At 35.3% G+C, this 12,519-nt stretch overlaps 1 protein-coding gene across 1 annotated transcript in view; it reads left to right on the top strand.

Annotated features, from left to right (window-relative positions):
* Window positions 1–5,547: 5,547 nt before the first annotated feature.
* LOC123868515 overlaps window positions 5,548–12,519 on the top strand; it is a 191,624-nt gene continuing 184,652 nt past the window's right edge. Inside the window, exon 1 of the mRNA XM_045911069.1 lies at window positions 5,548–5,996. The gene's annotated coding sequence lies outside the window, so the exon portion shown is untranslated. The remainder of the gene's footprint in view (window positions 5,997–12,519) is intronic.

The following is a 12,519-nucleotide window of genomic DNA, read 5'->3' on the forward strand; positions in this document are numbered from 1 at the left end:
TTCAACAGTATGTAATCCAATTCAGAAATAAGCCCGGTGTAAAATAAATCACGCCTTAAACTTCGCATCTGAAAAGGTTTAAGATGAATGAGCGCGGTACACGGTACCTACACAATTGCAACAACGGTTTAGAAACAACTTATTTCTGTTCAGCGAACGTAAACAGTCTGCGTTTTGCTCTCCACTACTATTACATTTATGGTTAGAATGCAGCTTTTATTTATGTTATGTAACTACGCATTTCTCATTGTTTCTAAGTTTACGCTTGAATGCGAAAAATTTACTATAAGGTGTGGCAGAATTAGATACTTAGATATTCTTTGCCAGTTAATAATGTTTTTTGTAAATTATGTAATTCTCGATAATTTTATCAACACTTTACATAATCTATCTAGCATCTTCGATAAAGCTATCTTAGACATTATAAAATCGATAAGGTAGGGTTAAAACGTGTATTGTAATGTGATGGAAAATTTAAATTACTAGCTGATGCCCGCGACTTTGTTTGCGTGGATGTAGTTTTTTAAAAATCCCGTGGAAACTCTTTGATTTTCCGGGATAAAAAGTAGCCTATGTGCTTATCCAGAGTATAATCTATCTCCATTCTAAACAGCCCAATCCGTCCAGTAGTTTCAGCCTGAAGGAGTAACAAACATACACACACACACACACATACAAACTTTCGCCTTTATAATATTAGTGTGATTTTTTCTCTAATACATACTTCACAAATTAAAACAGAAAATTTTGAAATTCACATTGGTTCTTACTTACATACTCGTTTATAAGATATTCATTAAGTACTGAACTTCAATTTGGGGACAAATGGAAAATTAAAATAATGCCAGTTTTCCACTTCTCGGGGGAGTTGGTAAATCGCACAGAAATCATTATAGGTAGGTGTACTTTTAGTATGTGTAAAGATGGTAAGTATGTGGGCCAACTTATTTTATAACATAACATATTATAAACCTAGGTACCTTCCTCGTGAAATGACGTAACGATTATAAAAGCCGCATTGAAATACACTATAGAAGTTAAGTAGTATGTAGGCACAATTAATAGAAATAAAGAAAATGAGTAGGTACAGATGATTCTGATTTGATCTTACACTAGAAGATGCCACAGCTAAGACGGTATTACTCGTATTTGAAAGCTGTCTGAGTCCCGGTTATGTCTGAACAGGAAATGGCTCGAAGATGAGCCTGGGACAGTCGATTCGAGTGCTTAGGACTTTTGCACGTTTGCGACATTATAGAAATATCATCGCATATCTAAGAAGGTTCATTGATTCCTCCTACGCCAAAGGAGTCTTTTTTTTTCTCTCGTCTGGCTTTACAAAGATTAGCCAATGCCAAGTTTGTAGTTATTTACAAGTTAGGGAAACTATATAAGTATGGACTTCGTCTGTGCCGGCGCTCGCCGACATACGCGCGGCGCCCCTTTAAAGCGCTTCCCAGTCAGTTCCAGCCGGTTTCAGCATGTTCCAGCACCAAAAAACACCAGTAAAACACAAAAACCGGCCACTTTTAACAAAAAAAAAAACACTCCAAAAAGGCGAAGGCGCCAGCAAACGCTCGGGCCCACTACTGAGCACGGGTCTTCTTTCAGAGTGAAATTGGTGTTGGCCCTAGTATACCACGCCTTGCCAAGTGCGTATTGGCAGATTTCACAGTTCACACACCCTTGAGAACTGGAGAACTCTCAGGCATGCAAGTTTCTTCACGATATTTTCTTTCACCGTTAGAGCAAGAGCCATATAATAAGAGCCATAACACGAATTTCGCGTCCGAGCCTTTCTGCGATTGCCATAACGCGTCGTGGCTTTTCTTCAAATCTTACAGATATAAATATCCATAACTATTAATAAAAATGCGAAAGTATGTCTGTCTGTCTGCTAGCTTTTCATGGCCCATCCGTTTAACCGATTTTGGCAAAAAGTATCTACAGATATAGTTTGCATTTTAGCGATATTAGTTAGCCTATGTCCAATGTCCACCACATTGGACATAGGCTACTATCACGAAAATCGACATCGGCGTCACGGCATCATCTAGATTTACGTAATAGGTAAGTACCTAAATAATTTGTATTATTATTTGAACCAAACGCCTTGTTTTAGTTTTTTTTTTCATAATTTCAAATTTGGAATCCAATGTCGGAGTTATTAGATCGCAACGTTAGAGAATGTTAATTATGTATAAAGTGTTATTTTAAAATAATGAATAGTTTGAAGTTTACCTACTATAAAGAACATTGATTTTACCACTGCATCAGCACTTTACCTACTTGTAGTCTAGATAGATTATATTATTAGTTTATTATGTTATGGTTGAAGTCAGCCCTAATATTTTCATAGAAAATTGTAATATCCCGAACATAATATTATTATGATTACTCGCGGGATTATGTTATTGATATTTCGGCCTCGAATATTGGGAACGCACAGCAAGTCAGCAATATTCATAGTAAACATTCCTCGTTTATTCTATTTTTTTTTGTTGTTTTCAGATTTTCGTATCGCATTCGCCATTATTCTTTGGTTTCGAAATATTTTTTATCCTCATGAAAATAATAATATTCTCCATAAAATACTATACATAATATATTGTGCAAAAGAGTCAGAGTTACCTAGTTTGTCTACTATTCTTACAGTCGTTAATACCTAGGTAGATAGGTACATGATAATATTATGATGTAAGAATAAATTATTGTGTACATTTTGCATTTTATTATAAAGTAAATATTATTTTATTTTATTTAGTAAATACATCGATGGTAAATACCAATCTTGATAGGCAAGTACGACGTAACAAAAAGTTATATGGATGATACGAACGAAACTTCAAAAATAGGTATAGGTAAACCTTTTTGTAATCACTACTTTTATTTACCTTATTCTATAGGAAGATTATGACTGTTTTTTATTTCCTGAAGTTTTGCTTATAATTTTTATGTATCTTTTTATTTGAAAATATTATGTAGAACACACTACGCAAGTGCCTATCAAACTTCTCCTTTCCCTATCTGCTATGAAACTTGAGAGGGAATCGACATTTCACAAGGAAATAAATGACATTATATCATAGAAAGAATTCGATAGTATTCGACAATTATTTATTAGCTACGGCCTATGAATGTAATGATGCTGTAACTATGCGATGCGATAATGAAGTGAATGTGAGATTACCAGTGAACGACAAAGCATAGAAGGCATTTTTAACAATTATCACTCGAAAATAGGGACCACTTACATTTGTTTTATTCACAACATTTTGATTCGTACTGTGTGTCATTATGCGACACTGGCCGCTGTCCTGATTGGCTAATGTGACAGTTACGGAGATTCAATCGAATTGACGACGCGTGCGGCAGTATTGTATGCACTGCCCACTATGGTATAGATTTCGTTATACTATACTGAAGCACACGGAATATTTCTGTGCTTTGTCGTTCACTCAATATTACGATATTGGCTCATCTTTTTAATTTTATTAGCTTTTGACCTCTTTCTCGCGTGACATTCGGGTCAAGCTATGTCTCTAGTGGACTGATTCTGATCTTGTTGAAGCAGCCACTTGTTTAACTTAGATCAAAATCATTCTGATGGTTATATCTATGCTTTTGTGCAACGAAGTTTCATTTCAATGGTAAGTTGCGTGATAGGCTAACAAACAAATAAACAGGCGAACTACTTTTTTTATACTTAAAATAAATGAGAGAATATGTTTCGTCTAATATCGTAAAAAATACGCTCGATCTAATGTTCCAAGGGCCCGTAAGAGTCTCCTTTATGTTAAACATAACATAAAGGAGAAAATTTTAATTTTAAAAATCTACTCAGTAGATTTTCAAGTATCCCAGAGGGGACCAACTAATAGTCTCCAGAATATCAAATTGCAACGTTTTTCAAGCACCTACTTAAAATTTCGAGCCATTACATACTTTCACTCGTAGCCCTAAAATGCACGCTATATGAAACTAAAGAAATATTGCATCGTTTATAAAAATGATAGCCCGCGGCGAATGGCCGCAGCTTTCTTGGAAGTGAGGTTACTAGGCTAGCCCGAGCTCACTTCTCCGCTAATACATAAAGGATGCCGCTACCTGTCTCCCTTGTCTACCTGCCATTAGCATCGACGGCTTTACCCTCAGCATTGTAAAAACAACGCCAACGTTAAGGTTAATGGAACGGTTTTAAAGCAATTTTATTTCTAAACCTTTTCTAAACCGTCTCCCTCCTTAGTTACCTTACCGTTAGCGTTAAGCCTGGGTCTTTATTCCTTAATAACAATTCGTCTTCGTCATAGCGGCGTAGTCTCAACTGATAAACGTCCACCACTGAATCTACGGAACGGAGTTTTGTCTACCTACGCTCGCTCCAGCATTCCAGTTCCAGCAATGCGAGGCACTGCTGCAATTACTTACAATAACGGCATAATATTAATATGAATTCAACAGGTACATCGATGGTATTTGAAAAGAGCAATCGCCGAGTTTCTTACTGGTTCTTATCGGTAGTATAGGCATTCTGAAGCAGTGACTGGTAGATTCTTTTGACGATTCATAAGCCCTTGTAAAGGTTAATTTGCATAAAAATCTTTCTATGGTGGAGGTTTATCAACACTGCTTTCAGGTGCAGGGTCGTTATCTATTCAGCTCTTTGGGACCTACGTCCGCCTAGCATGGGGACCCTAATAATATGCTTGATAATAGTAATTTAAATCAAATTATGCCTAATCCAAAAACATAATTTTTCGCGAAAGTCAAACAATAAGGTAGTGAAAGAGGTGCGTAGGTAGTAGGTAAGTATAACATTTGATTTGATGCGTTTTAAGTATTTAATACCCCAGAGTTTCCTCTTATTCGCCCTAGAGATAAAAACTCAATCCTGCATCTGACAGCTACATTGCGCTTCTGTTGATGTATCGAAAAAAATTAGGCTACAACAATATTATTTATCATTTTCAGGCGAGGAGTGCGATACGCTGATAAAGCTTATTCTATTTCTTTGATCGACGGTTGTTATTAAGGATGTATATTTAATGGAAATATGGATACTTTGCCTACGCTCTACGGTTTGTTGATATGATGTCGATATAATATTATATTGGTCAAGGGCTTTTTAATAAGCTTGGTTCCCAACTGCACAAGCGGTAAAAATAAAAGTAACCCCATAAAAGGTAACTTAATGTTACTATTATTTATTTATTTCAAAGTTACAGTGTATTACTTGCTTACCTTTTTAGCGCAAAGAGGTATTATAGGTATAATTATTAAGAGCAACAGAGGCCCTTGTTATTTTGAAGATTTCAAGATAGATTTCATGACTATATTTTATAGGTGCTTATTTTAAAATGTTCAATCAGTGTTGTATTACTATCGATATTTCAGTTGTCGATGATGATATTTGTCAAACAAGAGGTATCATTTAGCTTATTATTATTTAGATGAAAATCTACTTAATAGTACGAAAATATTGATAATTAGATAAATACATTTATAAAAAAATATAATGTTTTCTGTTTGATGGCATTGTGCGTGGAGAGGCGCGCGCACGGGGAGGCCTGCGGCAAGCAGCGGAGACGCGGCGCGGCGGGCGAGGGGTCCTTCGCCACTCGCCGTACACCATACGTTCGGCGGCGCCCTCGCGACTCGCTAGTCATTACCTAGCCACGGAGCGCTAGTGCTGTTTCGCGGCCGATCCGATACGACTGCATTGCTATCCTTACACACACATAGCTATTTCCTTCGTACACCGTCGCAGCCGCTCATATTTACAAACTGTTAAAACATCTCAACGGCGTTCATTCTATTTCGCCAAGGCCGGTACCGAACTTGACCTGTGATTGTTTGTTAGAACTGTCAGTGCGCGTGTTGTGCTTTATCGATAACCTGTATGACTTCAAGGGCAGAGGCGACTTATCAAGTTGTGCTTTGGATGCGGTGTTACAGAAGAGTCCGACTTGATCCTAGCTTTGTTGCTCTTCTAAAATGTAAGTGGGCGTATTCGAAAGTTTGATAATCGATCGGGTGACGTGCGTGGGAATTGCTTTATGTAATCTTTGTTTACCTTAGGGAAATGATGCACTGTGTAAACTATCACTGTGATACATGTTATTAAATCTCCATTGACATCTCTTTCATTCAAGCCCAAAGTTGAAAGTATTTGTAAGTATGTGTGTAAAAGTTTTGTTTTTTGTTTACTTTTTCTAAGCGTTTTGCTTGTTTATTGGTATTATCAAGCTTTTACCTCAGATTGCTGAATTATTTATAAAGTATTTTTGATTTCGACAAATTATTATACTTACTTACATACAAATATAATTTGGCTTTTTAGTTTTTATTTGTTCCTGCTCCTTGTAGATATCTAAAGTATAAAATATCATGGAATACCGAAGTAATACAACGCTTCATCATCATCATTATCATGACTAACCCATTCCCGGCTCATCACTAAGCCCGGGTCTCCTCTCAAAATGCCTGAGAGTTGTCCTTAATGTTCTCAAAGGTGTAGGAAGTCTGCCAATCCACACTTGATCAGCGTGGTGGACTATGGCCAAGCCCTTCTCATTCTGAGAGGATACAATACTTATTGATCAGGAAATATGGGTACCTAAGTGTATTAATTAGTCAATCGAGTGTCATTTGATATACCTACTTTCCTACCTAAATTAATAAAATTGTTATAAAAACCCGCATAATGATTTTAGTTTTTTACTTCACTGACCAACGTCTTGGAGATCTTAGACTTCCATATAGATACTTGTTGAGCCACTTAGTTAATAAGTAGTTAGATACTTCTATTAATTCTTAAATTATCGATCCTACCTATTTGATAAAAGAACTGCAGGCAGACCAAAATATCGACAAATATTAATTTCAGCATCGAACAACACTATTTCCAAAAAAAAAAGAGTAATACCTACATAATATTTAAAAGTGTTGACCCCGTATCTGACACATGACTGGTTTTCATGGGAGAAGACTACAATGAAGACAAGATTTGCATAATAATGCAGTAAGTACCTACCTACCTACCTAACTGTGAATGAGAAAAATTACTAAAACAGCAAACACACCTGGCTCCGAAATTTCCCAATCTGGTGATCCTTTTAAGTTCTAAGCCATGAACATACGATAACATTTCATACGTTTTTTTATTTATCTTCAATGCTATATTTTACAAACAAAGAAGGAAGGCCCTTAAATGCCGCAAAAGTGCAATTAATTAAATGATACTAATAATGAACATGCATCTACGCTACGTCCAATGCTATGAAGAATTGTTTTTGTTTGCTCCAAGTATTTTAATAGATACTTACAAGGATTTCTTGAATTGTTATGTTGAGGCCATCTCTTCTCCGTGAAGGTACGTGACACTCTTGAAACAACCTGTGTTGCAATTGGCACATCTAAAACTCAATATTTGGGAATTGAATTGAAGTAGATCGGAGTGGGGATGAGTTTATATAACCAAACAAATTGAGAAATGACATGATTAAATTATCACGTCAATTATAGCGAAAATATTATAAAGCATTAAGTGCAACAAGTGTACTTAAATTAAAAATTTATAACACCCCCGACAAGTGAGGGTTACACTAATAACTAGAAAAGAGCTGATAACTTTCAAACGGCTGAACCGAATTTCTTGGATTATAGCTAAGAATTTTTATTCTAAGCTAAGAACACTCTCGATCAAGCCACCTTTAAAACAAAAAAAAAAACTAAATTAAAATCGGTTCATTAGTTTAGGAGCTACGATGCCACAGACAGATACACAGATACACACGTCAAACTTATTCACACACTTAAACACCCCTCTTTTTGGGTCGGGGATTAATTAAATAATGATATTAAGAGTATGTCTTATGATTATGAACATGCATGAACTTCAAATGCTTGTTTTTAATTGCTCCAAGTGTTTTTAACACACGGATTGCTACAATGACCATGACAGTTAAGCATTTATGTCAATATTAGGGCGTCTATAGCGACGGGCTTGGGACTAGCCGGTCTTTCAGGCACTGCATTCATATTTCATGAGCACCGGTCTGAGCCACAATGGCGTCGCGATGAGGTCGTCGGACGAGCTTGGCTTTTAGCTACACGTATTAAAAGTCTAGCCTTTTTTTCCAGTGTTAGTTAAAATTAAGTCCTTACACTTTTACTGTACTTACTGTTTATTTAAATTACTTCGACAAAATGTTTAATTAATTAAAATCACATCCATGCAATATCCCGGGGACGGACATGGGCTACTTTTTATCCCGGAAAATCAAAGAGTTCCCACGGGATTCCCAAAAACCCCATCCGCTTAACCGATTTGTATGTTTGGTGCCTACTGAGGTAGCTTGCGTCTCTGAATTTGACATAGACAACTTTTTATCCCGGAAAATCAAACAGTTCCCACGGGATCTTTAAAAACCTAAATCCACGCGGACGAAGTCGCGGGCATTCACTAGTTTGTTATATTTTGAAACGCGAAGCTTAGGGATCGTTGTTTTGGATGATTAAGGTGCAAGTTTTCCGTCTTAAAATGAACACTTTTAATGAATTTGTCTAAATTTTTAAGGTTTAAAAAATGAAACGGGATTTACCATTTGGCGTGGTAACAAAACACGCTAGATAAAAAACTAGCCTTCCGTGTAGCCTGACATGTAGAAATAGCTCTAAACTTCCTGGTCCTTACATACTTATTTTTAAGCATTGGAACTAATCTAATTTAACTATGATCAATCATTACAACAGAAATCCAATGATATCTGCATTGTATTAAATCTTCGAGACTTTTTTCTAGACACTTTTGGGCGAGCTATTTTTTCTAAGAATCTACTTTAAAATTCCTATTCCTTAAACTTCCAGCAGCCCTAACAAGCAAGCAGGAATAGGATCACATATTACACAATTAGCCACCTTTTGTATAGTACAGAAATGGTTTCTGAAAGAGACAATTGAACTGAAATTGCTCTGAGATCCTGCTTCAGTGGCACGTATAGCTAGGTACTAAGGATATCATTAGCCTCTTGGGAAATCAAAATGACTTAGATACGAACACAATATAAGTCTATTGCGTTACGCATGTGTTCAGAAGTAAATTATAATATATTCAGGATAAGGCTGCTGGTGAGGCCTCTCTGGGATTTCAAATTATTATCTTAACATTTTTCATTAAAGAATAAGGATTTTGCATCGTTGACAATAAACGCAAAAAAAACTAAGAATGGCAAAAGCGTTTTGTTATAGTATGTTCTTTCGCCATATTATTATTCTCAGTTGAATAAACATTCACGAGTCCACGACTCTTAAATTTAAGTAGTTGAAGTTATAGGTATTTAATGAATAAGTAATCAGATTTTTCCGAGTGGCGAATTACATGATCTGTTTGTAAACAAAACGTGTCATGATGGAAGACGTTAAACTCATGTATACATTGGGCCTGTGACTCAGAATGATGTAATCTTTTGAGGAATTGCGCGATGACGCCGTATTGCGCTATTTTTAAAGCGCAGTTTTCTTAAAAATCCAATATACAAATTTCATAGTACGAGAATTTTTCACAAATGTGGTTTTGAAATTAATGTACCTAGGCTTAAAACAAGAACAAAAAACATACTCACTACTTATTGCCTACTTTTACTTAAATATAAAATTGATCGAAACAATCTAACTCCTCTGCATGTACCTACCTTGTATTTACCTACCTATACGGAGCATGGTTTGTGTCACGTAATTAACTACGTTTTTGTACGAGTGTAGGTAGGTACTTACGTTAGCAGCATATTTTTGACTTAATTAGTAAAATGAGCGTTTAATTAAAAAATATTGTCACTGAAGTGTTGATTGTCGGAAACCTTGGGCTAAGTAGGTATATTCGGAGCCGCTATTTAAAGGAGAGTGTCGATTTTCAAAATTTTTGAAGTGTTTTAAACTCTGAAAGATCAAAGGATGGACCCCGAAAACCTATAACGTAATAATCCAAATTATAATTAATATATTAATCTAATTAAGTTAGTAAAAAATCTTAATATGACGGATTTTATGAGGCATTCATAATCACGAGGGCTTTTAATTTAACTTTCGTAAATGGTTTTAGCTCTTGTAAATGGCAGGTTTGGTTAATTTTGTTTCGAAACCCTTATCTTTCTTAAGTACCTAATATATGTATTAATTTTAAGCACCGATTGTAAAAATAAATTACCTACCCGAAATATGCTTGAGTTTAATAATATTATGGTATCTTTCGAATCAGGTGAAGTAATTTTTCAAATTAATGTTGTAATTCAACGTACCTATACCTAAGTGTATATATACCTACGTGTATTGTAAAAGTGTGTTTCTCTGTCTGCCACAGGGCTAGCTTTTTACGGCCCATCTATTTACCAATTTTGACGAAAGGTACAGTGATAGCATGCTTCTCGGGGACGGACATAGGCTACTTTTTGTCCTAGAAAATCAACGAGACACACGACAGACCCACGGGAGTTTGAAAAAGCCTTAATCCACGACGACTAATTCGCGGGCAGAATTTGTTTGGTACAGAGATAGATTACATTTCGGAAATGGATATACCTAACTAGCCTACTTAACTTTTTATCCTGAAAAATGAGTTCGCACGGGAGTTCAAAAACCTAAATCCACGTGGCTAAAGTCGTGGACATCATCTATTATAATATAATATTATTATATCATACAGAATGTTTTCAAATCCAGCCTGTGCGTTGTTAGTAGTAGTATGCTAGCTAATGCGCGTTGTATGCAGAGACTACTTATCTACCTGGCACCCAGTGCTCTCAAGGGAAAACAATATGGCTCCACCCTACATTTCCACATACGTGTAATGAGGAACAAGGAAAACTACGCGTCAGTCCTTGTTATAATATTAAACATATTAAAACAAGGACTTATCTCAGTTTTCATTTATGGTGGTTTTGTTGTAAGTAAATCTTTTAGGTAAGAAGCGTAAGAAGTTTCTATTTTAGAAATTATAGCTTTGTATTCACTACAGAAGCACGTTTAAGAAATTCACTTTTTAAGAATTAAAAAGTTAAAAAAAGATTTTTTTCACATTTGTGACGCTTTTCATCCGACTGCAGCAGAAGTGTTTGAACGTACCTACCTATCTAAGGATGCTTGTTATATGTATCAAAATATTGTTAACAACCTAGACTGGTAGATAGGTTTCAATGTTGTGGGAGTGACTTCGTGTGAGTTTTAACTTGTGATTTTTTGTGACTTCACTCACACAAAAAACAATATGGAGGAGGAAGATGAAAATAAAATCACCCCGAAAATAAAATTTTCGGCAGTCTGCTTACGTCGTTATAGACTTGTGTTATTAATTAATATAGGAGTGGCAGTGGAAAATATATAATTGAAGTCAAAATATCACATAATTTAATAATGATATTATTCTCATTGTAACAGCATAAGATTTGTAATGATTAAGCGAAATTCGATAGTTCCTAATTACAAGTTTTTACACTACTGAAGGTATTAAAATCAACCACTATGATAATAATTAACTGATATGTAGTAAGTGGCTTTTGCTGGACAGCATAAATTATTATTATTCCAATCAACCTACATGGTAAAATACCTATGTTCAAAGATTAGGTCATCGTCGATAGTAAATTATTGTGCAGAAATGTTTGTTTAAACATACAGATCTATGCATACACTGTAGATATTTTACTTCGTACTTTTTCACTAACAAGTAACAACCTACCTATTTTTGCTTGGCATGTATCATTGGAAGCTACCCACTTATTATATTGTACATAGTATATTCTATTTATCAACAAAAATCCAACAATTCTCTTTCACATGGTTTTAAATTCTGTCTGACCGATAATAATAATTCTGCTTGGCTTTTGCCGTTAGTCGCTTTTATAAAAGGTTAGCTTCTATATGATGCTTTTAAAAACCATGCTCATTTAGAAATTATACTGCAGTAATAAATTTATACGCAGGTTGCAACGAAGCCACAAAGGGCAATTTTTGCATTTTTTCTACCGTATCAACTTATTAGGTAGGTAACGTGTTTTTAAAATAAATACACAATATTTTTGGCGTAATATCAACAAATTGTAAAACTCTACGTACCTAAGTAGATATACATATTACGAATTTGATTTGGTTAATGAAAATTATTAATCTCGCTAGCTTTTTTCTGTATGTGTAGTAAATAAATCCGTTAAATATGGAAGTTTTGTGGAAGTAACTTGATAGAAGCTGAAGATAGAACATATTATTTTCTGTGATCGGTGTAAAAAATGAAGAAAGCATCCAGACTGCCAAAAATAATATCTCTACAATAAAGGGAACGGCGGCGTTGCCGTTGACGGATAAATCTCATCATTTATATTCAAGGGGTCGTTTTCGTTTATCTTAAAAACGCCCTATTTTATCCCACCATAAAAGTTAGACAATTGTATGAGACGCCGAGGAATATTCTTTTCAAACTGATGTAAAACTCTTTGAAGAGAGGTTTTTCTATTCTGGCATAATGACCAT

Source organism: Maniola jurtina, chromosome 1 (genome assembly GCF_905333055.1).
Source record: "Maniola jurtina chromosome 1, ilManJurt1.1, whole genome shotgun sequence".
Taxonomy (NCBI): Eukaryota; Metazoa; Arthropoda; class Insecta; order Lepidoptera; family Nymphalidae; genus Maniola; species Maniola jurtina.